The sequence below is a fragment of the Triturus cristatus genome, unplaced genomic scaffold (assembly GCF_964204655.1).
Source record: "Triturus cristatus unplaced genomic scaffold, aTriCri1.1 SCAFFOLD_200, whole genome shotgun sequence".
Classification (NCBI taxonomy): domain Eukaryota; kingdom Metazoa; phylum Chordata; class Amphibia; order Caudata; family Salamandridae; genus Triturus; species Triturus cristatus.
The window spans coordinates 268547-294301 of NW_028187909.1; positions in this window are offsets into that span (position 1 = coordinate 268547).

A 25755-nucleotide genomic window follows, 5' to 3' on the forward strand; every position below is an offset into this window, starting at 1 on the left:
GTTCCCTTCCAGCTAGTTGCAGGAAGCCCTAGATAGGAAAGGTTGCAGGTAAGACTATAGCGGGTTGGTGGGGGGCCCTGGCTGCGACGGTTAGCCGCCTCCAGGGCTGTGGCGGAGTTACAGGGCGATCTGGAAGCAGGCCGGTACAAAGGGTACCTCTGCGCGGCACCACGTGGTGCCTGAGCCAAAACGAGGAGCCTCCAGAGAGGTCCCGGAAGCCGGTCGGCGCCCCGCTAGTCCTGCGGGCGGTTGTGGGCCTGAACAACCGGGGGCTTGCTATGCGACGCTCCGCCCCGAGAGGGGGGGCGTGAGTAGAATTTCAACGGCACGTGATCGTAAAAAGAATCACTTGGGGGGCAGCACTTGCGGGTCGTTCCCGCGCTGCCCGGCTCATCAGGCGGGCAGGTGAAGTAGATGGTCGCCTGCCCTTGGATCGCCCGTAAGATAACCCACCCATTACATATACTGGAATTATGTAATAAACCTGCAGCATTTGTTACCCACTTACAACTGTTTCTTGTGTTTCATTGGGTAACCTAATTTGGGGGAGGGGGGAAAGCGGGGTGCCCCTGGGGGTACTATGCCGCTGACCGCGGCCCCCGCAGGGGGCCACTCGGCGGTCGGCGCCTTAGTGGCCCCGGGGCCCCGGTCACCCCTCCCCACTCCCTCCCTTCGGGGGGGGGGGGCAGGGACACAGACTGGTGCCCCCCTCCGTGTCAGGGCCGGAAGTGACGCGCAATGAGCGTCACTTCCGGGCCCAGGTGTGAGGGGGAGGCTATTTAGCCTTCCCCCACCCTCACTGGCGACCTCTTTTGTCGCCCACCTCGCCTTTTCCCTCCCTACCGCTTACCCGGCGTAGGCGTGGTTGGGGGGGGGGGTTTTCTGAGCGTTGTAATGTTTTCCTTTTCGTTGCAGGCGGAGTTACAGGGCGATCTGGAAGCAGGCCGGTACAAAGGGTACCTCTGCGCGGCACCACGTGGTGCCTGAGCCAAAACGAGGAGCCTCCAGAGAGGTCCCGGAAGCCGGTCGGCGCCCCGCTAGTCCTGCGGGCGGTTGTGGGCCTGAACAACCGGGGGCTTGCTATGCGACGCTCCGCCCCGAGAGGGGGGGCGTGAGTAGAATTTCAACGGCACGTGATAGTAAAAAGAATCACTTGGGGGGCAGCACTTGCGGGTCGTTCCCGCGCTGCCCGGCTCATCAGGCGGGCAGGTGAAGTAGATGGTCGCCTGCCCTTGGATCGCCCGTAAGATAACCCACCCATTACATATACTGGAATTATGTAATAAACCTGCAGCATTTGTTACCCACTTACAACTGTTTCTTGTGTTTCATTGGGTAACCTAATTTGGGGGAGGGGGGAAAGCGGGGTGCCCCTGGGGGTACTATGCCTGCACTCGGCTAGGACACAGAAGCAAGGCCACTTGCAGACAGGATATCTGAAACGTCTGACAAACGCATCCACCAAATAGCGGAGGTGAGCAATCTCTGAAGGAAGGTGCCTATGCTGTTGTCTTAGACACTTTCTCTATAACCCCTCTGCCCTCGAGGTAGTGCTATGGTCTTTTTGGTCATCAGGAGGGACAGACCGGCAGTGTGCATCATTTTGACAACTCAAGGAATTTGTGAGCTGGAAAGGCAACCAGATGGCTAAGCGAGCAAGACACTTGCTGTGGACATAGGAGATGATATACGAGTCACAAACTGAAAGCTTAGGCTATGGAAGAGGTGTGGCGCCGCGGCCAGGGCGACTGACTCGGAATCTGAGGATCACGGTTCGATCCCCGGCGCCCGCGGCAGATTAGCCCAGCACCATGTGACTCTGGGCAATAGCTTGCTTAATCTTCCCAACGGCCCCCAGCGCCTAGAGACCCTTACGGGTGATTGTTCGCGCTTTACAAATGTGGATTATTGTTATTATGATTATGGGGTCAGCAGACTCGGTACCCTTACAGTAGTGGTAGGGCGAGGTGGGCGAGGTGGGCGACAAAAGAGGTCGCCAGTGAGGGTGGGGGAAGGCTAAATAGCCTCCCCCTCACACCTGGGCCCGGAAGTGACACGGAGGGGGGCACCAGTCTGTGTCCCTGCCCCCACCCCCGAAGGGAGGGAGTGGGGAGGGGTGACCGGGGCCACTAAGGCGCCGACCGCCGAGTGGCCCCCTGCGGGGGCCGCGGTCAGCGGCATAGTACCCCCAGGGGCACCCCGCTTTCCCCCCTCCCCCAAATTAGGTTACCCAATGAAAACACAAGAAACAGTTGTAAGTGGGTAACAAATGCTGCAGGTTTATTACATAATTCCAGTATATGTAATGGGTGGGTTATCTTACGGGCGATCCAAGGGCAGGCGACCATCTACTTCACCTGCCCGCCTGATGAGCCGGGCAGCGCGGGAACGACCCGCAAGTGCTGCCCCCCAAGTGATTCTTTTTACGATCACATGCCCTTGAAATTCTACTCACACCCCCCCCTCTCGGGGCGGAGCATCGCATAGCAAGCCCCCGGTTGTTCAGGCCCACAACCGCCCGCAGGACTAGCGGGGCGCCGACCGGCTTCCGGGACCTCTCTGGAGGCTCCTCGTTTTGGCTCAGGCACCACGTGGTGCCGCGCAGAGGTACCCTTTGTACCGGCCTGCTTCCAGATCGCCCTGTAACTCCGCCTGCAACGAAAAGGAAAACATTACAACGCTCAGGAAACCCCCCCCCCCCACCCACGCCTACGCCGGGTAAGCGGTAGGGAGGGAAAAGGCGAGGTGGGCGACAAAAGAGGTCGCCAGTGAGGGTGGGGGAAGGCTAAATAGCCTACCCCTCACACCTGGGCCCGGAAGTGACGCGCATTGCGCGTCACTTCCGGCCCTGACACGGAGGGGGCACCAGTCTGTGTCCCTGCCCCCCCCCCGAAGGGAGGGAGTGGGGAGGGGTGACCGGGGCCCCGGGGCCACTAAGGCGCCGACCGCCGAGTGGCCCCCTGCGGGGGCCGCGGTCAGCGGCATAGTACCCCCAGGGGCACCCCGCTTTCCCCCCTCCCCCAAATTAGGTTACCCAATGAAAACACAAGAAACAGTTGTAAGTGGGTAACAAATGCTGCAGGTTTATTACATAATTCCAGTATATGTAATGGGTGGGTTATCTTACGGGCGATCCAAGGGCAGGCGACCATCTACTTCACCTGCCCGCCTGATGAGCCGGGCAGCGCGGGAACGACCCGCAAGTGCTGCCCCCCAAGTGATTCTTTTTACGATCACGTGCCGTTGAAATTCTACTCACACCCCCCCTCTCGGGGCGGAGCGTCGCATAGCAAGCCCCCGGTTGTTCAGGCCCACAACCGCCCGCAGGACTAGCGGGGCGCCGACCGGCTTCCGGGACCTCTCTGGAGGCTCCTCGTTTTGGCTCAGGCACCACGTGGTGCCGCGCAGAGGTACCCTTTGTACCGGCCTGCTTCCAGATCGCCCTGTAACTCCGCCAAAGCCCTGGAGGCGGCTAACCGTCGCAGCCAGGGCCCCCCACCAACCCGCTATAGTCTTACCTGCACCTCTCCTATCTAGGGCTTCCTGCAACTAGCTGGAAGGGAACCATCCCTGCAGACAGAAGAGTTTGACATTCTGCCACCTCATGACAGTTTGACAGTGCTCGCGGGACTCGAACCCTTGTCCTGTGAGACCATTACAACCGTAGGCACAAGACTTATTGAGCTATGGCTCCTGGTTAAAGAAGAGTTTGAAATTTTGCCAACTTATGACACTTTGACAGCGTTTGCGGGGCTCGAACCCAAGACTTACCATTGAGCTATAGCTCCTGGTGTTGTAGATGGCCCCATCTAAGCCCCCAAGGCCCGAGACGCTATCCTAATCGGAATAGGGTCTGCTGAAATAAAGGACCCATTGGGCCTGGGGAGATGTGCCAAGAACTATTCGCCCCCCAAGCGGGCAGGTTACCCTCTTCACAATTCTGGGCCTGCCCTCTTAGGCTATGAAGGCGAGAAGGGGTTTACTTAACCTTTGGCCAGCCCCTCTGATTGCTAAACCCGGAGCACAGGAGTGCTCCTCGCTGCCAGCGCGTGACCATGGGCAAGGGGCGACTCCTGCCCCTGCCCACCATCCCCTATTCCTTATGGGAATTATGCCCCTACAGATCCCTCAGTGATGTAACCCCCTAGGCATACCAGCTACGGGAATCTGTCCGGCTTAAACATTGCGTGCTGACAGTAAAGTTCACGCATTGAGGATTGACTAAGTCCTGTTACCCCCTTCCCATCATGCTCCTCAGAAGGAGGGTGGCGGGGGGTGCCCCCCACCACAGCCCAGAGCATCCCCAGCGGTGCCAAATTCCTGCTCCGTTGAAGTGGAGATTTAGTGCACCCTGGGCGTGTCAAATGTACTATTGACATACTGTCCCCTTGCGATTGCCCCGCTGACACCCCAGATACTGGGACAGCAGCACCCATGTTTGCTGGCAGCGCCCCTAGCGCGCTAACGTGTCCGTAAACCCGGATCCCAGTCTCCCGCAGCTGCGGTACGCGACCATTGAATCCGGTGGGGCTACCCCCAACCGCAATGGTCCTCTAGACATTAAGAAAAGCCCTATTTTACCTGGGCCTATCTCCAAATGATGGTGGTTTCACCCAGCTGTAAGGCCCGAGGCCCGCCTATGGAGCCTATTTACTTGTTTTGCTGCTCGGCCCCTTTATGGGTGGCCTCAGAATTAGGGCAACGCGCTTGCTCCCAGGGCACGGAGCTCCCAGAAAGCAGATGTCCGATACCCACACGCTGATACTTTCATCTGTTGCTAACTGCCCTACGGCTGGAAGCTTCCCAGGAACCGTAGACTTCGAGGTCCCACCCAAAGTGAACCATCGACTGGCGTGAACCCAGTGGTGGCAGGACCACATGGTACTCCATCCCCGCGTAGCTCACGCTTATTTGTGACGCCGGAGCAGGAGATGCCCCCTTAGTCTCAAGTTCTACCCCTAAAGGGTAACCTCGGGGGCGGACAAGTCTGTGGGAACCAACCGGAAACTTTGGTGCAAATACCGGCCCTATTCTGAATGTTGCGAATGCTGCATGGTCCATAATGCCCTGACGCCATGAGGCTCTACGTAGTGTTTACCAAACTTTTTGAACGACCACACCCTTGCTATATAACAACTATACCACCCACAAGCCGCCCTGGCTAAAGCGCGGGTGGAAGGTCCTCACTGAAGCAACCCGAAATCTGTCTTTGGTTGCAGAGGAATGCCCCCCAAAGTACACCTGGACCTATATGGTTCTTTCAGCTACTTCTCCTGCAGGCCTAACTCTTGGTTATGGTGCCCAGCTCAGTGTGCTGCAGGCTAATCGGCTTAACAATGAACTATCGGTGGGTTTGGGACAGAGGGACATTCCAAGACACCGAAATAACCATGGGTTAAAATCTGCTCGCGAGCGGCGCACCCGCAACCACTTGGTCAATCACGCCGGTAACCTATGTGGTGACCACTTATTCTTTTGCCTCTAAGTCAGTGCGACCCCGTATCCAATGCGATTGGGGCACTGAGCTACACCCATATCTACACCCATCTAGTGGCTCAAACCAGACTTCCTTTAGCATTCGATAATAACTACCATTCTATCTCGGTTGCGTTGCCCTTCGCGACTAGGCACCCACCTGGGTGTCTAGGTTACAGTTATATATGTGTGATCTCCCCTATATCAGTGCCACTATGAGTGACAGTTGAAGGCGGCCCACATAAGCATGTTGGCGGGGTAGAATTGCGGGATTAAGCCTACCTATTTTAGACTGTCGGCAGCAACCCGTGTTTAACTGTTGCTAACATGGCAATGACCGTTCTACGTTAGGGCTATCCCCACTTTGGTGCGCCCTGCCCAGGACGGATGCACTTGGGAGCGCGATGCCGTAAGCAATGGGGGTGGGTGTAAAAACAACAACAACAAACGACCCAAGCCCCCTTTCAGCAAAAGGTTGGAGACGAGGGACACGTGGTCACGTGTGGTCAGGATCGGACAGCGCGACCCTTGCTGTAAATAGCACTTTTATATCGCCCGAACTCGACCCGAAGGTATGACAGCGCTGTGCATGAGCAACAAATTTACACACCTATTCGGGCACGGGAGTGAGATCATGAGCCGCCATGTCTGTGACCCTCGGGAAACCAGGCATACCAGGTCCAGCAGCTCGCATACATATTCGGGCACGGCGATATTTAATGATTTACCCACCGTCACAACCCCAGCGCGAACTCGCTCCGAGGTATTGGCGCGCAGTTCATGAGCTCCGTATTTACATACATAATCGGGCCCGGGGAGATTAAGTGATCTGCCCGCAGTCACAGCGCGACTCGCCCGACGGTATATGAAGCGCAGTCCATGCGCCCCGTATCTACATACCTATTCGGGCACGGAGTAGGATCATGAGCCGCCAGGATTCGCGACCCTTGGGCGCCCAGGTAGAGCAGGCCCAGCAGCACGCATGCGTATTTGCGACCCTCGGGGGCCCAGGTAGACCAGGCCCAGCAGCACGGCTGCATATCTGGGCCTGGGGTGATCAGTGATTTGCCCACATCACAACCACAGCGTGAACTCGATCCGAAGGTAATGGCGCGCAGTTCATGAGCACCGCACATACCTACATCCTCGGGCACGAGGATATTAAATTATCAGCCCAGAGTCACAGCGTGACCCGCCCGAAGGTGTATGGAGTGCAGTGCATGAGCCCCGTATTAACATACCTATTCGGGCACGGTGGATTAGTGATTAGCGCAAACCGTAATGGCGCGAAATTATTAGAGCGCCGGACACGAGCACCGGCCAGGTAACCCACTCGGGTGCAGGGGGTGTCGAGATGGCCGGCATCACCTGATGCGCGCGAATGTGTACACGAGCAAATTCTTGTGAATAAAACATGCACTTGCATCATGTGTCTGCATTATAGGAAGCCGGCCAATACATGTTGCATACTTATCTAGCACATGACCGTACTTACTCCCGAAAACGAAGATGATTGCGTGAAGCGTCCGTTGGCGTTCGGCGTCCCGTCAAATAGGCTGCATCCGACCGCAATCCGGCCAGAGCGGAACTGTAAAACAAACCATCGTTAGCAAAGAGTCAACCAAGACCACGAGCGCACGATCCGCCCCACAATTGGCCCCTTTACAAATTGCCACAGTCGCGGGGCGCTTTCGCCGGCTCAGCGTATGGAGCTGAAAGGCCCTAACGTCAAGCCCCAATTATTCGCGAGGCCAAACAACATGTTCGCGCGAAGCCTTTGTTGATCACGCTGCTGCTGCGCACCCAGCCAACTGAGCCCGGACGCAAGCACCGCACCCCCTGACTCAGTTCATGAGAACGCGCAATTTGGAGCGCTGGACCCAAGCTACCTGCCGCACATGCATGCGCGGGGCACGTCGAAGTTCCTTAAACATTGATGTGCGCCAACGTATTGGAGCGCCGTGTACGAGCGCTCAAATACCTTCGGGCCGATTGCGCGCTGCATAAATATGCAACAGGTTGCTCCTGACACTCGCTCACGCAAGATTGTACTTGGGAGCGAAGCGCCCAGTGCCTAGATTTGGAAGGGTAAATACGGCACTCATGTGAAGCGCAGCGCCACCTTCGGTCGAGCTCGCGCAATTATATTTATGCATCGAGATTGGTGACGGGGCGGCCGGGGTTCAACAGGAATTGGGGGCTGCCTAGAGTGCATAATCACGGAGTATTGTACTTGTCATGCAAGCGCTCCAATACAGTTTGTGCTAGGCAACCGGCGCTCATGCAAAGCGCTTCAATGCATTCGGATCGAGTTCCCGCTATTTCAAACCTGGATAACACAAGCATCAGACCCGTGTATAATTTTACATAAATAGGCAAGGTGCATGCGGGGGCTTCCAGGATCAGAAGGGGTTAGCGCGCATTACGGTGTGGACCCGGGGGACCTGGGTCGAATCCCAGTGGCGTCACGGGGGAGGCGGCGATGCGGGGGCAACTTACTCTAGCTGGCCCACCCTTCAAGAGGAATATATATATAATCGGAGGGACGCACTCGCGGATCCATATCTGTTTGGTCCTCGGTCCAGTTATGCGGAAGGATGGGGGAGGTTGCGTGCGTGCTCACGCGAGCCAGGCACACCGATCGCATGTAAATACATGTAACCAGGGGCCTGCGCTAGAGCCGTGGTAGGGCGCCACCACCCCTCCTCCCACAGCGAGGCTACAACGTCACACGGGAGTGAATGATGTAATAAAGTTGGTCTAACGCTAGGTAGAAAGGCGGCTTTTGGTGGCTTGCGGCCTAGAAGGGCGGTGCTGGTCGCAGGGGTGGCACGGTTTAGAATTGGCGCCACCACATCTAGAGTTGCGCTCGCTAAAATCTGCAACCTCCACGGCCCTAGTGGCATCCCAAGTGCCCTGGCTGCTTTGCACGCGAGAGGTAGCGGGATCGATGCCCGCACTCCGCACTCTTCATTAACATAAAAAAATAAAAAAAATAAAAATAAATTGCCACACATTTGATGAGCCTCGTGCGCGGGTAGCGCGTCTGCCTCGCTCCCGTGCCACACGCTAGTGGGTCACAGTGAGCGCCGTTATAGCACGTGAACAAACTTTTTTATTGTAAATAGGGTGCTCATGTAAAGCGCTCTAATACCTTCGCGCACGTCAGTTGGCTTGGGAGCCGCCGGCCAATAAGCCGGGTGCACGGTGGCATCGGGCATGAGCGTGCGTGGGTCCTCAGCCCTGGGACGCTGCCTCGCAAGGCCGCAGGTTCAAGTTACATTGATTCTGTTTCCGTTGGCGTACCTTTCGTGGTGTAGCTTTCACCCCCCCCCGTGCATCTTAGGTTTCGGGGGTCTCGTAGGCATGGTTTAAGTCACCCCTACTCACGCGTCGCACGCGGGAGCTATAGTGCGGTGTAAAGGATCGATTACCGTCCGGCAGAGCACACATTTTAGTGATCGCGTGTCCGTCGGCCTTTCGCTCGCGGGGCATACTTCGCAATGGCGGTCGGCCTCGCGAGCAAAGTAAATTAAGGGGGGTGCGGCCGGCTAAGAAGCCGCATACCCTGTGCCGTGGGAGCCGGTAGGAGACTAGCGTGGGTTCACGGCCCCAATACACCAGCATTGCAAGGCTGGGAGCTGCCGGGGTCCCCGCTGATCGCGGGCGGTGCAACACCTATGGCGCTCCCTGGTTAAGGTTATCGCCCCCCCCCCCTCCCGTTGGCTACGCTGTCGTTGAGGGTGGGGGGGCATGCAGTGGGCTGCGTGCGGCAGGCACAATGGACCTGGCACGGGGATCGTTAGTATGGTACGAATCTTGTAAGCTCCCCGTGCTTGAATGTGTAATGTAAATAAGGTGCTCAGGTAAAGCGCTCCAACACCTTCAGCTTGCGCTATATAATTATGCAACATGTATTGCTGGCTTCCTATAAGGCAGATAAATGATACAAGTGCATGCAATTTTCACATACGCGATTACGGGCGTTAATAAACCCCCCCGCACCTCAATGGAGAATCTGGTGCGGTACTCGCGCGATTCGGTCGGGGAGCGGGTAATATGGTATGAATGTCGTAAACACCCCCTGCCTGAAGAGGTAATATAAATACGGTGCTCATGTTAAAGTGCTCCAATGCCTTCCGGTCAAGTTCGCGCGATATAACTATTCATCATGTAATTGCAGGCTTCCTATAAGGCGGATACATGATACCAAGACATGCACTGTCCACATCACGCGATTACGGGTATTACTAATCCCCCCCGCACCTCAAGGGTTAATCTGGTGCGGTGCTCGTGTGGCCGGGCACGGCGATCGTGTTATATGGTACGAATCCCCTATTCTCCCCGTGCCGGCTTGTGTAAATACGGTGCTCATATACAGGCGGGGACGGCATTGTGCACGAGAATGGTGCGCCCAGACCTCAGGGGCACCAAGGGATGTTGCCGGGCGAGGGGCGGGGATAGAAAGGGGAGGAGGCGCACGAGGCGTACAAATTTAAAAGTTAGATGTATGACCGCCCGCATGTCGCGTCCGCAGGTGTATGTAAATAAGATGCTCATGTAAAGCGCTCCATTACCTTCGGGTCGAGTTCGCGCTATATATTTATGCATCTTGTATTTTTGCCTTCCTATAAGGCGGATACATGATACAAGTGCATGCATGGTTCACATTACGCGATTGCGGGCATTACTAAAACCCCCGCACCTCAATGGAAAATCTGGCGCGGTGCTCGCGTGATCAGGGACGGGGAGCGTGTAATATGGTACGATTCTCTTAAGCACCCCCTGTTTGAAGGTGTAATGTAATTACGGTGCTCAAGTTAAGTCCTCCATTACATTGCGGTCGAGTTCGCGCTAGATAAATATGCAACATGTAATTGCTAGCCTCCTATAAGGCAGATACATAACACAAGTACATGCATTGTTCACATTACGCGATTGCATGCATTACTAAAACCCCCGCTCCTCAAAGGTTAATCGGGGCGTGGTTCGGCACAGGGATTGTGTTATATGGTACGAATTGCTTACGCTACCCGTGCCTGTATGGTGTAATGTAGATACGGTGCTCATGTAAAGCGCTCCAAGACCTTTGACGGCGATTCGCGCTATACAAATAGGCAACTTGTATCTGCTGGCTTCCTATAAGGCAGACACTTGACACAAGTGCAGGCATTGTGCACAAGATTTTGCTCCAATACCTTCGGGTCGAGTTCACGCTAGATAAATATGCAACGTATATGGGCTGGCTTCCTATAATGCAGACCATGATGCAACAAGTGCAGGTATTAATTTGCTCGTGCCCGCATTCGCGCGCATCAGGTGATTCCGGGCATTACGACACCCCCGGCACCCGAATGGGTTATTTGGTCGGTGCTAGTGTCTGGCGCTCTAATAATTTCGCGCGCAGTACGGTGGGAGCTAATCACGAATCCACCGTGCCCGAATAGGTACGCTAATACGGGGCATCATGTACTGCAATCCAATGCCTTCGGGCGGGTCACGCTGTGACTCCGGGCAGATAAGTTAATTAATATCCACGTGCCCGATATATGTATATACGGTGCTCACGTACGGCACGCCATTACCTTCGGATCGAGTTCGCGCTGGGTGGGTGACGCTGAGTAAATCAGTGAATATCGCCGTATGATCCCACTCCCGTGCCCGAATATGGGTGTAAATATGGTGCTCATGCACAGTGCTGCTATACCTTCGGGTCGAGTTCGCGCATAAAAAAGTGCTATTCACGGCAAGGGTCGCGCTGTCCGATCCTGACCGCACGTGGCCACGTGTCCCTCGTCTCCAACCTTTTGCTGAAGGGGGGCTTGGTTCGTGTGTCGTTGTTGTTGTCAGCAACAGATAAAGTATCAGCGTGTAGGTAACAGGCATCTGCTCTCCAGCAACTCCGTGCCCCGGGAGCACGCGCGTTGCCCTAATTCTGAGGCCCACCCATAAAGAGGCCGAGTAGCAAAACAAGTTGGCCTTACAGCTGGGTGAAACCACCATCATTTGGAGATAGGCCCAGGTAAAATAGGGCCTTTTCTGGATGTCTTGGGGACCATTGCGGTTGCGGGTAGCCCCCACCGGATTCACTGGTCGAGTACTGCAGCGGCGGGAGTCTGGGTGGGGTCCGGGTTTACGGACACGTTTACTGCGCTAGGGGCGCTGCCTGCCACCATAGGGTGCTGCTGTCCCAATAACTGGGGTGTCTGCGGGGCAAACGCAAGGGGACATTATGTCAATAGTACATTTGTCACGCCCAGGGTGCACTAAATCTCTACTTCAATGGAGCAGGAATTTGGCACTGCTGGGGATGCTCTGGGTTGGTGGGGGGGGGCACCCCCCCGCCACCCTCCTACTGGGAAGCATGTTGGGAGGGGCGTAGTAGGACTTACTCAATCCTCAAGGCTTGAACTTTACCGACAGCGCGCAATGCTTAAAGCCAGACAGATTCCCGTAGCTGGTATACCTAGGGGGTTTCATCACTGAGGGATCTGTAGAGGCATAATTCCCATAAGGGATGGTGGGCAAGGGCAAGAGTCGCCCCTTGCCCATGGTCCCGCGCTGGCAGCCAGGAGCACTCCAGTGCTCCAGGTTGAGCAATCAGAGGGGACTGGCCAAAGGTTAAGTAAAACCCTTCCCGCCTTCATAGCCAAAGAGGGCAGGCCCAGAATTGTGAAGAGGGTAACCTGCCCGCATGGGGCGCGTATAGTTCTTGGCGCATCTCCCCAGGCCCACCGGGTCCCTCTTGCAGCGGACCCTATCCGGTTAGGATAGCGACTGGGGCCTTGGGGACCTAGATGGGGCCATCTACAACACCAGGAGCTATAGCTCACTGGTAAGTCTTGGGCCTGTGGACATAAGGGATCCCACAGGGTTTGAGTCCCGCTAGCGCTGTCACTCTGTCTATGAGGTGGCAGAATTTCAAACTCTTCTTTCTGCTAGGATGGTTCCCTTCCAGCTAGTTGCAGGAAGCCCTAGATAGGAAAGGTTGCAGGTAAGACTATAGCGGGTTGGTGGGGGGCCCTGGCTGCGACGGTTAGCCGCCTCCAGGGCTGTGGCGGAGTTACAGGGCGATCTGGAAGCAGGCCGGTACAAAGGGTACCTCTGCGCGGCACCACGTGGTGCCTGAGCCAAAACGAGGAGCCTCCAGAGAGGTCCCGGAAGCCGGTCGGCGCCCCGCTAGTCCTGCGGGCGGTTGTGGGCCTGAACAACCGGGGGCTTGCTATGCGACGCTCCGGCCCGAGAGGGGGGGCGTGAGTAGAATTTCAACGGCACGTGATAGTAAAAAGAATCACTTGGGGGGCAGCACTTGCGGGTCGTTCCCGCGCTGCCCGGCTCATCAGGCGGGCAGGTGAAGTAGATGGTCGCCTGCCCTTGGATCGCCCGTAAGATAACCCACCCATTACATATACTGGAATTATGTAATAAACCTGCAGCATTTGTTACCCACTTACAACTGTTTCTTGTGTTTCATTGGGTAACCTAATTTGGGGGAGGGGGGAAAGCGGGGTGCCCCTGGGGGTACTATGCCTGCACTCGGCTAGGACACAGAAGCAAGGCCACTTGCAGACAGGATATCTGAAACGTCTGACAAACGCATCCACCAAATAGCGGAGGTGAGCAATCTCTGAAGGAAGGTGCCTATGCTGTTGTCTTAGACACTTTCTCTATAACCCCTCTGCCCTCGAGGTAGTGCTATGGTCTTTTTGGTCATCAGGAGGGACAGACCGGCAGTGTGCATCATTTTGACAACTCAAGGAATTTGTGAGCTGGAAAGGCAACCAGATGGCTAAGCGAGCAAGACACTTGCTGTGGACATAGGAGATGATATACGAGTCACAAACTGAAAGCTTAGGCTATGGAAGAGGTGTGGCGCCGCGGCCAGGGCGACTGACTCGGAATCTGAGGATCACGGTTCGATCCCCGGCGCCCGCGGCAGATTAGCCCAGCACCATGTGACTCTGGGCAATAGCTTGCTTAATCTTCCCAACGGCCCCCAGCGCCTAGAGACCCTTACGGGTGATTGTTCGCGCTTTACAAATGTGGATTATTGTTATTATGATTATGGGGTCAGCAAACTCGGTACCCTTACAGTAGTGCCTCTTATTAACAGCGCTTAGAATGGCAGAATTGGTGTATGCACCAAAAAAAGATGGCGGAAGGAGTGCTTCATTTAATCTCTGTGCCTGGTGATTGCTTGGGACGTTAGGTGTTGTTGCAGCTGACGCCCTACATGAGACAGGTATGCCCACACGTGTGTCCCTGCTCACAGTGCCATGAGTGACAGGAGAACAAATATTGTGCATGTATATGAGAGGTGTTTAAATGCATCAGACTATGGTATGGTTCAGTAGGTGAAAGAGAGGTATGATAAAGTGAAATACCTCAGCAGCATAGGGGGGTGCAGATGAAGAAGAGCGCTTATTCATACCTCGGGAATCTAATTAGAGTGGGGTAAACGTATAAATCTATATTGTTAGCAGGTGACAAACTGGGCACTAACTGAAGGCTGCAGGGAGGCGGAAGGTAGTGACAGAGATTGGGCATTAACGTAGACCTGCCGGGACGAGGCAAGCTGTGACAGAAACTGGGCATTAATGGAGCTCTACCGGGGACTCACAGCAAGCTCTAAAGAGGTGCTATAACGGAACTCTGCAGGGGTAGCAAGGTAGAGATAACAGGCAATGTGCGTTACTGGAGATCTGCAGGGGCGCAGGGCAAATGGTGGCAGAGGCCAGGCACTGATGCAGCTCGACTGTGGATGCACACCAAATGGTGACAGAGACTGCAATAACAGAGCTCCACAGGGGACGCAGACCGGGGGTGGCACCTTAGGCATCAACTGATGTTTGCAGGCGATGAAGACCATCAGGCAACAAAGTCTGTGCATTAACAGAAATCTTCAGCGGCACAGACCAGCAGCTACAAAGTCTGTGCGTTATGAAGATATGCAGTGGGCGCAGACCATCTCGACAGTCTGTGCATTAACGGAGATGTGCAGTGATCGCAGACCTGTTGTTGACTGTGCATTAAAAGAAATATGCAGGGGACGCAGAGAAGCTCTTGACAGTCTGCGCATTTAAGGACATTTGCAGGAGGTGTAGTCCTGGGACCAATGACTATGGAACACGAAAGAAGATTTGGGAGTGCTTTGTGGCAACACAATGATGTTGTTTTTTCAAAGTAAAATATTATATATACTGAATGAAATTCCTGCAGTAACCTTAGCGTAAAAACCAAGACAATGCAGGATTAAAGCGAGACTTAGAGCAATGTCGGCCGAGCACACAGACATTGGAAATCAATAGCGGAACCCGTGCTTTAGATGTAAACATCCTTAACTAAAGCGCGGGTGCTGCAATTGCTTCAAAAGTAAAGAAATAGAGAAAATTATTTTATCTATTTCTTTACTTTTGAACCATTCGCGGCACCTGCGCTTTAGCTTAAGATGTTTAACGCTAAAGTGCGAGTGCCGCCATTGTAAGAAAAGTAAACAAATAGAAAATAAATGATGGCGCCACTTTTTTTTCTATTTATTTACTTTTGTTACAATGGCGGCACTCACCTTTAGCGTTACAAATCTTAAGTAAGCTAAAGCGCGGGTGCCGCGAATGGTTAAAAAGTAAAGAAATAGAAAAAATTATTTTCTCTGTTTCTTTATTCTTGAAGTAATTGCGGCACCCTCGCTTTAGCTTATGATGTCTAAAGCTAAAGCGTGGGTGCCGACATTATAAGTAAAGTAAATAAAAAAAAGTAAAGTGGCAGCTTTGATGCAACGACATTATAAGTAAAGTAAATAAAGAGCGCGAAAGCGGGGGAGGGGCTGAGGCAGGGAGCAAGCAAGAGTAAAGACAGATGGCACTGAAGGCTGGCGGTTCGCGCGTGCACGCTTGCGTGAACGCATGCTTGTCGCCAGCCAGCAGCACTTTGAAAACTCACCTACTAAAGTCTCTCCGAGCAGCGCATGCGCGCTGACTCGGCGAGACCTAAAAAACTGTTTATGAGGCATGTGGATGTCTGACCCAGCACAAGAAGATTTGGGACGAATGGATTGGGGGTTTGGGAGGAGGCGCTGATTTGTTGTTGTGAATGGGTGGTATGCGCCTTTTCTTATTGTGTACTGATTTTTCTATTGCATTGGCTCTTATCCTGATGAAATGTGATGTGGTTGGAGTCTTATTTAGGACCATTACCTTGACTTGTTTTCCAGCAATAAAAACAGTAAAGTTGTTTATCGAAATAAAAGATCATATCGCAAAGGGCATGCGCACGTCCATAGTTAGCGGATCTAAAGATTTTGAAGTAATATCTGAGAGTAATCATTGGAGTGAAAAAGCAACAGTAAAAATATTATCTTTGGAATTACACACTCAATGCGACTAAGCCAAACAACCAATGGTGCTGGATAAAGGTTTGAGCGTGAGACTGCTGGCCAGCCAGTGCTTAATATGTTTTAAAATGCGTGCCGGTGCCCCAACCTCAGCTCAGAAGCCTGAGGCTGGTGCAATTAAATGTGGGAATGCCGAATACTAAGGCTGCGTAGTCTTGAACCCACCTCGTGCCTCCTTAATTCATGTAGAGACAAGCCCTGGACCTTTAGCCCACTCTTGCAGATTTCTGCTTTCTCCCTTTAGGACGGTTTTTACGCCTTTCTATCTCCCCGTCTTTCTGCACTGTTGGGGTTTCCCTCTCTAGCTCTTGATTAATGTCTGATGCCCCCCCAGAAGCAACCACCTGCCAAAATTAAGCACTGTAGCCAGTGATATATACTATCTACAGATATAGCTCTGCAAAAATCCAAATGCTATTTAAAGTGCATTTGGACCACATGTTCACAATTAAAATGTAGACTGTAGGTTAATGTGTCCTGATCTTTGCGCTTGTGTGTGGATTCTTACTTGAGTGAATATGGTGAGACCCACCGTGTTGCTGATGTTTTTTAAACACTTGAAAAGTTTAGTATGTAAACCACATGTGTGCTAAAACATTGACATGCTGCAACCTTCTCCCTTCACACTTTACTGTGCCCAGCCAGAGTCAATATGGTCATCTTACAAAACGGTTTCTCTTTTGAGCCAGAGAAAAGAAAAGTCTGTTAAAAGAATTATAAGCAGCCAGTAAGAAGAAGCCCTCTGAAACCTGAGGGTCGCCTTCGAAAAAATATCACTTGTAGCAGATAAATATGCAAAGGCCTCTTTATTGTTCAGTTTCAGAGTGAACTACTTCCGGGTTATCTAGGGGGACTGCAGTAGCTCCCGCCCCCACTAGTTGCAGCATCCCTTCAAACCGCTGCAGTTTCTTCCTGGTGCATTGCTGCACACGTGATGCAACATTCACTGAAGTGTGCGCGGGTCTTTGAACTCGTGTCAGACACAGGAAACGCATAATACCAGTGGAATTGGCCGGGTGTGGCCACCGTCTCCATAACAGAGCAGCTGCAAAGCCCAAAAGTCCGGGCCCGGGTGGGATTTCCCATTCCCTAACCTTTGATCCGTCATGTGGGACTAGTTTGTAGTGAACATACCAGGCAGCTTCCACATCCTGCCTGCCACCTTCCTCCGTCTCGTCAAAGCATTGCCCTTGCAGCCTTCCGTCCTTCGCAGCTGCTCTGCATTTGTGGCTTGCACCGTTTTTCCCGAATTTCAGAAAAATTTAAATGCCAGCACCAGAGGTTGCGTATACAGGAGACTGTCTTACATCATGTGTTGTTTAATGTCTCAAGAGGGCGGATGAGCGCGCGGGTATGGGACATGCAAGATTTTCACATCTCTGTATACTGTCACTTAGTATGACAAACAACTTGCATCATAGAACAGTTTTACTCTTTTAATTAACAGGCTTTCCATTTTCCAGACTGAAAGCAGAAGCTCTTTTAGTTGTAGTTTGACAGCGCAGCTGTCTGCGTGTCCTATTGTTACCAATTCTTCAAAATACACAGCGTGGGCTTTGGCTCCGCCCAGCGGCGTGGGCCTGTCTCAGCATGTAATGTGGGTGGCTGTTTGGTCTGTCATTTCAGTGTTTTGTCCATGCTACATTACATTCTTTATCCCATACATGCAATGTATCGAAAAAAAAATCGTGTTCTGTTTTTTCACTGCAGGCTTTCTTAATGGTTTAGTCATGACTCGAAGTGCCTAGTTTTGCAAACGCTGCTCTGTCTTGTTGCTGTTGCTTTATACTAGGAGAGGTGCGGCCTTTTCGCACTCGACTCTCAGAATTCCAAAGTAGATCACTCCAGCACTCACTCAGAGGGGTGATGTAGGCTTTGTGGTGTCCAGGCCTGGCAGCAATAATGTGACAACCACACGTAATTACCAGTGCCGTAACGAAACTTGAGGGGGCCCCCCTGCGAAGCACATGACTCAGTGACATTCCATGCACGCACACACTCACCTTAAAGGTACATCCAAACCACGAGACACACGACACTAAAGTAGGACACAACACCCCCATCCCCCGGCGGCGCGGCCCACCATCTACCACTTTGCCCTACCACCCAGAAATCTAGCATATTTTGATTTGAAACCTCCAACATTTAAATGAAATGCCTCTATATTGTCTTTCTCTAAGTTCTAATGAGAAAGTGGGAAACACTCTTAACATACAAGCTATGCCATTTGTAACAATACTGTCAAAAGCAGATTATTTAACTGAGGCAGCAATCAGAACAAAGCCAAGGAGCGGTCCTATTGTCTCTGGAACTGCCTATGGCTGAAGAACAAAGAACAACTATGAAGGGTCTGAAATAGAATTGACAATACCTTGAAACTTTGAAAGACCAACCCAAACCTGCAATTCCATAAAAACTCGACTGACAATATACATGAGAAGTACATAAGCTATAACTCAGTATGCTGCGAAAGTCAAGAGAAATAGACTGGTGAATTATCTGCAGCCACACACTAGCGACTGTCAAGGGTTGTGCATGATAATAACGTGAACTGAGGAAGCAATTTCAATCATAATGTCTTTATAATGCTAAATACAAGATTTAAGGTACACGTATTACAGACAAGTGCAAGCAACACCATAAATAACACTGCATGTAGAATAAAAACAAACCATATCAGCAAGTACCTAATGACAATCTATACAAAATGTAGTTGGTAAAGCAAAAGAAAAAGTGCAAATACTTTCAAAGTGCAAAATAAAGCAATCACCAGTCCAGCAATATACAAAAATCAAGCATGTTTTGTAAAACAATCCAACTTTCTTCTTGCATCAAGGTGAAAATACTTTCAAATTGCATGGTAAAAACAAGTCCAGCAGCTTCCCTCACAAGGACTGACCTGAACCAGCAGACTGGGCCTTACTTCATAACAAACAGAGGCCTCAGACCTCAGTGTGTCAACACTGGCGGTATTTACAATTTACTAAGAGTATAGACACGCCTGCTAAATTACAGATTCACCATTGCCTCCAAATGGCTCTATCTTCACGTGTGACACCGCCAGCCAGGCCTGGATTTTAAGCCAACAGCATCTTGCATTCTGGGAGTTGTGCTGTGACCATCTAAGTAAGGGGTTAAACATTCCAGCATGCAAAGTGTTGTTGGATAAAAGCTACGAATGGACACGACATGGTGCCAAAGCCACTTGGCAGCTATGTTTTATACAAGCCCAAGGGGATGTTTAACTTCCTCAACACAAGCTGCAGAAGTCTGCCGTCAAATAGCAAACACATTGTGCGGGGAACCCAGAAACGTGCTGTGTGTAGCCCCCGTGTATGGACCTGAGGTGTCGTTCTCTAAGAGACCCAGTGGTAAAAGCCCACAGTTGTTTTTAATGCATGTTAGTGCTAGGCAGTGGTTGAGTGGGGGAAAAAAAGTAGGGGAACTGTGGGAGGAGAATCAGAGGGCGGGAATAACCAATGGATTGGGTCAGTGGGCGGAGTGAGAGGTGTGGCAGAAAGAGCAAAATATCCCAGTTTTTAGTATTCCTTTCCATTTCACTAACCAGTTACAGCTTATTACATTATTTAATTTAACCAATAGATACACATGTTTATTTAAGGTTAAATATGTGTTATTAACATTAAAATACATTCACAAAGTGGGATAATGTCCCAAATATCCTGAAAAGTGGAATCGCAAGCCATTTGTCTCCCAGCCATGGAGTTTCTGTCATCAGCACTTCTCCCTTTTTACACAAGAGCAATTGAAATGGAATGAAATGAAATGAAATGAAATAGCATTTATAAAGCGCATGGTTACGCAAAGGCATCCCAGCGCTAGAGCAGAAACCGCACTAAGCTGTGGCAATCAATTAGGGAAAAGCCAGGTCTTGAGCCTCCTGCGGAAGACGGTGTGGTCTGGCTCTTTACGTAGCTGAAGCGGCAAGGAGTTCCAGAGTTTAGCGGCATTGTAAGAGAAGAGCCGGCCGCCACTTCTGGACCTCTTGATTCTGGGAACAGACGCCAGGTGGAGGTCATTTGAACGTAACCGCCTGTTGGCTTGGTAGGGCTGGACAAAGGAAGAATTAATAGCCGGTCCCACACCCCCTAGCATCTTATGGGTGGTGCAGAGGGCTTTAAAGTGGACTCTTTCCTGAATAGAAAGCCAATGTAAAGACCTAAGTGCAGCTTTGGCTGACTGGTGGCTTGGAGTACCCTCAAGAATCCTTGTGGCACAATTTTGCATGATTTGAAGTTTCTTTTTTTTTTAAATTCTTTTTATTGACATTTTCAATAACAAACTTAAAACATTGCTTCACACTGCTATGTACGCATCGCAGACAGTGACGACAAGCTCCCCTCCCAACAAGGCACAGGGTACGGAATGTAAAGGACATCAAGTCAGTATTACATGGCAATCTACTCTTCAACCAACCGGCAATCCGCCACATCTGCCCATCCGGGTGTCCCGCCTCGACAGCCACCAACCCGCCCCACGAGTAGCAGCAAATATTAACGTTCCCCTCCCATCCGAGGGGAGAGCAACGTGTTACAGCATTTGTAGCGGGGTTTGCTCCAGCCAGTGTACTAAGGGCTCCCAGATGTCCCTGGGCCTGGACCGCATCGGCATAAGCTCCCAGTACAGGGCTAACTGGGTTTGGCAGTAAACATAGCTTTGAACCCATACCTTAATGCTAGGTGACGTGCCCGCCCCCCAATGCATAGCAACCTGTCTCTTAGCCAATAATAATAGCATTGCTGGCAGTTTACGGTGTTTGGGCTCAATCATGTGCAAAATCCCCAGCAATGCAACCTGGGGTGTGCAGGGGATCAGTAGGCCCGTGATAGTACATATTATCTCCAGCACCCTTGTCCAGAACAACGCTATTGCAGTACAGCCCCACGCCATGTGTATAAAGGTGGCCCCCGGTGCATGACAGCGCCAGCATTCATCGGTATCCCTTAGTCCCATGCGGTGCAACCGTCTTGGTGTGCGGTAAAGCATGTGTATGTACTTGAAGTGGATCAGGCGCAGCCTGTAGTTAGGGGATAGAAGCTCAAGCTGCCTACAGCACAGATCCCAGTGTATATCAGAAATTTCCGCTCCCAATTCCGCCGTCCACATGCCCCGCGCCGCCGGAAGCATCACGGGGTGGTTAGCCTGCATTCGCACATACAATCTGGAGACCAGCTTGCGGCCAGAATCCACAGACAACACATTCTCCAAAGCAAGCAGATCCGGCGGTGGCGCCGGGAAAGTGGGGAACAGCCTCCGGCTTGAATGGCGGAGCTGGTAATACAGAAGCGTGTCTAGTATCGTCGGTGCCTCCGATCCACACATCTGCTCCAGCGTTAGGAAGGTGTCACCCGGAAATAGATCGCCTCCAGTGTGGAGGCCCAGCTCCGCGGCCCGCCTCCCGGTTCGCATAGCCCGCAGCGACGGCCACATCGGGTTCCCGCGCAGGGGCACCGAGCGGGTATAAAGCATATCTAATCCGGCCCTGCATCTCAAACCATTCCAGGCCCACCTGAGCGCGTGTACCGGGTCGATTTCTGTGCACCTTCGGACGTGCGGCGCATATAGGGCAACAGTCAGCGGCAGCGGTGCCGCCCTGTCGGTCTCGATCGCCACGTGCGGTTGAAACGGTGTGGGGTGTGCCCAGTAGTGCAAGGACTGTGCCTGTGCGCAGTATGCATATAAGGAGAAGTACGGCGCAGCCAGGCCACCCTGTCTCTGTGGGAGAGTGAGGGTCTCCCAGGACACCCTCGGCTGCTTACCCCCCCAGGCCAGCTCCACCATCAATGAGCGCAGTCGTCGCAGGAAGTGTGCGGTCTGATTTGAAGTTTCTTAAAGACCGCACAGGAAGCACCAAGATAAAGAGCGTTGCCATAGTCCAGGCGGGATAAGACAAGTGCCTGAACCACAAGCTTTCTTGCTTGAGGCGGTAGCAAAGGCAACACTTTACGCAGCAGTCTTAGAATACCGGAGTAGGAGGCAACAACTTTCCTTGCTTGGGTTCTAAAGCTAAGCTCAGAATCAAGCCAGGAACCTAACTTCTTTATTTCGGATTTGGGGACAGACACAGGGTCCATACATGCTGACCAGATAGAGGAAACCTCAAGGGGGGAGGGATTACCGAGCAACATAAGCTCGGTCTTATCACCGTTCAGTTTTAGATGGGAATGGCACATCCACCTCATCACCTCCTCGAGGCATGGGCCAAGACAAGTAGGGGAACTGCTTTTGTAGTTAAATGCCACCACTAATTGAGTGTCGTCGGCATATATAATTATATGCACCCCAAAGGGTAGAACAATGTCCGTGAGAGAAGCCATGTAAACATTAAAGAGAGTGGGACTCAGGAACTGAGGCCCTCCACAATAAAGGGGCCTAGGGCTTGAAATGGCCTCGCCCTCGAAGACCTGGAAGGTTTTACCCTCGAGGAAAGAGCACAGCCTATTCAGGGCTGTTCCAGTCACACCCAGATCTTTGAGTCGATAAATTAGGATACGGTGATTAACCGTATCAAATGCCGCGCTGAGATCTAACAATATCACGGCTAGAGAACCACCTGCATCAAGAATGCTTCTAGAGACCCTTGAGAGGGGCAAAACCCAGTTTGGGATGGATGCAGGAGTTTTCCAGCTTCAAGATGCCTAGAGAGAGAGTTCAAACATGAATGGCAAAATATCCTAGTTTGCAAATGTTCTCCACATAACTATGGCTTTGCTATATTTGCCACATAATGCATCATCTGCTGCATAATCTGACGATTTTAACTAATAAATTGTTTATAGCTCAAACACATCAAAAGTTACTAAAAAAAAGTGACTTGTGCTGCTGTGAAGTGGAGGGCCCTTTGCAAAGGTTGACTGGTCACCTTTCTCATTGCTGCAGTTGTATGTTCCACTAGTACTAATAAGAAAAAATATTTGCACACACTGTTAGCATGTGCAAAAATTTCAAAATAATAAAGTATCAGAAAATTTACAGCACCACTAATACCAGTGTAGGGTATCAGAGCACTTTACATCACGCATATTACAAAGAGACAATCATTCATATGTGTGCAAATCACTGTGTAGGAAATGTTACATAAGACAAAGGACTACAAGGTGTAGGAGTCACATGACAACCATACTAGTAGGCAGCATAGTTTAATAGTGATTGGTCTGCAGAAACACAAACTCAGAATTAAAAACATAATACCATGGTTAGGGGTTCTCTTTAATAATCAGAATTGATTTCTACCCAAATGAACCCTTTTTTGCAACATTAGGATAATTGAAGACTTGCGAAAAAAACATAACGCTCTAATATATACCTTGGAATTTGCATGCAGCTCTTACATAACAGTTAATAGCTCACTGTTCTATGTTAGGATTTTAACTTATTTACTGCAAGTAACAATAGGGTCTCTCTGACAAAAGCAGTAACCCACTGACCTATTCACATTATGTGCACTTTGTGATCTGCATGGCACATGTTCTTAGCAGCATGCACATTACACCTCTGCCATTCCTTTTCACGAGTCAAACTATCCACTAGACAAAACACCATCTCTCTCTACTAAGAAAATTAGTCACTGGAGTTATCAAGACATTTTTATTGTTGCCCAAAAATGTTGGAGGCCAGGAAGGGGGCAGCAAGTGCTTTTAAAACCATAATATACTTACAAACACGATGCCCCCACCTGAAGTTAGCGCCCGGTGCGGTCACACTGCCCTAGAACCACCCTGCTCAAGGGTCCTGTGACCTCAGTGACAGAGTCACTGCCACTCTATGGTGTGCTGCTTCATAGGTCTGTCCCCAAGACTGGAGGTGAACTTCATGGATAGTGGTGGACAGGCCTTCAAGGTTAATCCACACTTGCCACCGCTAGGGTCCACCTGCTGGTGCTAAGACACCAGGGCTTTTAAGATCTTGCAGCGCCTTCTAAGGTGTAGCACAGGAATGTGCTCCCTCAGGAGAGTGGTCTGGGAGCCTGGTCATTAAGGCTGAACCTGGTTCACCAGTTCCACTTCAGCAGCTCTGACCATAGCGCCACATCCTCTCCCCCCCTGAACACCATACTGCCCCACTGAGAGAAACTTGCACTGCACTGACCCGCTATAAACACCTGGATGTGACTCAATTCTAATTACGCACGAGACAAGAGCAATATGTTGCCTAAACAAAATTAACAACATCCTAGAAAAAGCAAACACTCATAGGGAATGCAAGATTAAGTAAAGCATGTGAAATGTAAGCAGAAACAACATGGTTACCTTTTTTCCTTTTACACTCATAATTCTGAAATTAGTGAGTGCTTTTGCATGAAAAGGTAAGGCCATGACCACAGGGCCCGGAAGGGACCCATTTCAGTGCCCATTGCTTATATTCTTTCAAAACACAGGCAGTATGGTTTAAAAAGACCACATTCGTAAACACACAGTCGCTGTACACATTTTGTTTTCCAATTCACCCATCAAGCAGGTATTTCAGTACCTCCAGGCAAGGTGCACTTTCCCACACAGGGAAAACAATGTTGTTCAAAGAGAGAGGAGTAAACAAAAGTATTACTTCACTGGCAAACACTGTAAAGTGGCATTAATGTGTTTAGGTGTAAATAAATCAATCTGGACACCTTGCAACCACTCTGTCTTGCTTTAATTAGTTATTCATTTTTCACATTTGGAATGTTTTATTTCTCTCCACCCCGAGGATGCACTTGTGTCAGAAAAAGAAAAAGTTTCCAGCAAAAATGTTATTCTTTTTTGGATCCATTTCACAGGGGAGCAAATAAACGAAAGGAGGAAAGAGAGGGTAATACCCGTTTCTTGAAGTCTCGGTTTTAACTAACTGAGGAGCAAGACAGAATGAGAGGGAAGACTCGGAGGCTGGCTTAGATGCCGTCACCATGACGTGTGCGCACAGTTTAATTTATGCTGAAGAGGCTTGCTTGCAGGCGCAGCCGTCTCTCTCCGCTGAGAGTGAGGGGGCCCCTGGAACGTTGGGCCCCCCCCGCACCGCGGAGGCTGCGGGGGCCTGTGTTACGCCCCTGGTAATTACTGGTACTGGGCCAAGACCCAGAGCGGTCTTGCGCCCCTTTATTTATTCCCTCGGGCGAGCCCGCCCTCGGAGTGCGTGCGTGCAAGTCATGTGTGAATGGGCCGGGTAGCACCGTCACTACATCCCTCCAATCTTTTAGATACTAAGGTCCTTCACGTTTGCAACCTCAGTCTTTCTTTATGCACCACACAAAGTCTTTTAGTCTTTGGCTGGGGGCTGGGTTCGGCCGGAGACCATACCTCTGGCTCCGGGAGTTCTTTTCCGTTCCTAGCCCCCCTGTCCCTCTCTCTGACTCGGGGGACGCGGCACCTGGACTCCGCTGTTCTTCAACCGTCCTCGATTCTTCTCCTTCTGGGTGTGGTACAGGTGCTGGACTACTGATAGGAGTGTTCGTCGGAGCCATTTCCTCTCCTTCCTCTGACTCCCCTGTGACACCATCGGTTGGTATCGGTCCACACTCCACTCTCTCGAACCATGATGCGTTCCTGGTAACCACGCGAGTCTCATGCATTGCTGACACCATGGTACCTTGCACATTGATGACCTCCCACACCTCTGGTTCATACAGGGTGCGAGACTTGGATGTTCATCGGTTGTGCTCGGCGATCTTGGCTCGCTTTATCATTGGTAGCTGTTCGCGGGGCTTGGGCAGTGTCAAGATTCAGCACTGGGGGGACTCCACGAGGGGTCCACGGGGACGCTGTCCCGAGGCGCTTTTCGTAACATTAGGTGGGCCAGTGCACACTGAATGGTGCAATGCGGTGTCTGACGATATGCACTCAGGAATTGCTGTAGGCAATGCTCAACATCCTCGCCTTTCTCCACTCCGATCCTGG